Source organism: Haematobia irritans, unplaced genomic scaffold, assembly GCF_050003625.1.
Source record: "Haematobia irritans isolate KBUSLIRL unplaced genomic scaffold, ASM5000362v1 scaffold_26, whole genome shotgun sequence".
In the NCBI taxonomy this organism is placed as follows: domain Eukaryota; kingdom Metazoa; phylum Arthropoda; class Insecta; order Diptera; family Muscidae; genus Haematobia; species Haematobia irritans.
Window position 1 is genome coordinate 63,824 of NW_027445785.1, and position 2,017 is coordinate 65,840.

Consider the following 2,017-nt stretch of genomic DNA (forward strand, 5'->3'; position numbering starts at 1 on the left):
CGCCATAAGATTTATATACCACTACCAAGTTAAAAAGTCAGTATTATTTTGTTTTACTTGCTTATTTTTTGGGAAACCCGATAATAAAAATTGGTTAACAGTCTCTTTAAAATGTCGACGACTAAACTATTTTTAAATCAATCATTCCACAGTACAGAGAAATTAAATAATTAAAGGAACAACAAACTGTTTTACTATTATGAAAATTTTCCTACATTAAAATTAAACTTTCTTTAAGCAAAAGTACTTTATTATAAAAACTTATGATGAAAGTTCTTAATACAATGTTTTTTGTGAATAAAAATTATGACCACGTGGAACAGAGAGTAGTTCATTTGAACTCGCTGTTTGAACATTTTGACTTATCCTTGTTTTATTCATCATAGGTAATTTTGTCACATATCTTGCTGGAAAAAAATGGAAGCAATGATGAAAATTGTTAAAAATTAACACCATGTAATGAAATATAATTTTTTAAATCTTTATTTTAGCTTGTAACTTACCATATTTGGGGGCATTTTATCAAATGGTGTAAGGAATTCAACTTTTCTTTGGAAAACGTATCTCATAAAATGTGTACCTGAAACAATTAGAGAAATAATGAAGTATTCTAAATAAACTCATAAAACTGTGTTGTTGTCAATGTGAAGGATATAATAAAATAAATATTCTAGTTGAAAGAAAGCCAAAGTTTTAATATAAAACTTACCAATTCTCTATTAAATTGTACGCTGAGGGGAAATATAAAAAGTTATCCAAATTTATTTGGGTTACTCTGAAATTAAATATTAAATAAAATTATTAAATAAGTTTTCAAAAAATTTAATGAAAAAAATAATAATAATATGCATAAAAAACCAAATATTCTTGATAACCCTAGACAGTCATCATTCGTCAAAATGACGACACGTAATTTCATTTTCGATTTAAAATGCATTTTAGTCTATTGGGAAATGGTAAATTTAAGTTATACTAATTCGACCGTTTTATTAATTTTTGTTTTATACTACTTAAAACCAAATAGAATAAGAAAATAAACTCAATTTTGGTTCACTTTTTCGCTCACGATGAAAATTATAGCGTCTTGAAATGAGCCGTAGTCAAAATGACGAAGGATGACGTTAAGTACAAAAAATAAGGATGACTGTCCAGGGCTAAAAGAAAGTTAAAGAATCCTTACCAATTCACTATTAAATTACAGGCAAAGGAGTACTAAAAATTTGTCCAAATTTTTAAGGGGTTATTCTGAAATTAAATATTTGTTTTTACATTAAAAATATTACATTGGTTTCCAAAAAATTTGATTAAAAAATACTAAAATAAGGCATTAAAAACCTGTAATTTTGATGATAAAAAGGTCACAAAAAACGTAAATATTCTAGTTGAAATAAAGCCAATTTTTAAAAGAAAACTTACCAATTCTCTATTTTTTAAATTTGTCCGAATCCATCTGGAGTTGCTCTGAAATTAAATATTGTTTTTACAACAAAGAAAAACATTAAACTGGTTTCCAAAAAAATAATTAACAAATAATAATATACATAAAAAATATTCTTTTTAAAAGAAAGTCATGTTAAAAAAATACTTACCAATTTATAAATAAACTATACGCTGAGATATAATAAAAATTTTCCAAATTCATCTGGAATTGAATATTAATTTTTTACATAGAATACTAAAAATTTCAATACACTTTCAACATATTTTCCTAAATATTCGTAATAACTTTTTTCTAAACTACCGATAAAATATTAATAACATTCATTTAAAAGGTTTAATAAACAAACACCAATATATGTCTCAAAAATCCAAAATATTCCATGCCTTTATATTCCCTTGTTGCATACCTACTTAAAAGATGCAACAGTCCACGCCAATGCCAAATATACAACTGAAGCATGCCAAACAAAACCAAGCAAAGCCAAAACATTCCTACAACAACAAAAACACATGTGCCTTTATTGAAAACAACACCTCATCAAGCCAAATAAACCATCCACACAACAAACACACACAC

General features: G+C 25.8%; 1 long non-coding RNA gene across 1 annotated transcript; it reads right to left on the reverse strand.

Moving 5' to 3' along the window:
* Positions 1-228: 228 nt before the first annotated feature.
* On the reverse strand, positions 229-791 carry LOC142242507 (uncharacterized). Its single transcript, XR_012724127.1, has 3 exons — positions 710-791; positions 504-580; positions 229-407 (listed from the first exon to the last, which is right to left on the reverse strand). It is a non-coding gene; the product is annotated as an uncharacterized LOC142242507 (long non-coding RNA).
* Between the last annotated feature and the right edge of the window lie 1,226 nt (positions 792-2,017).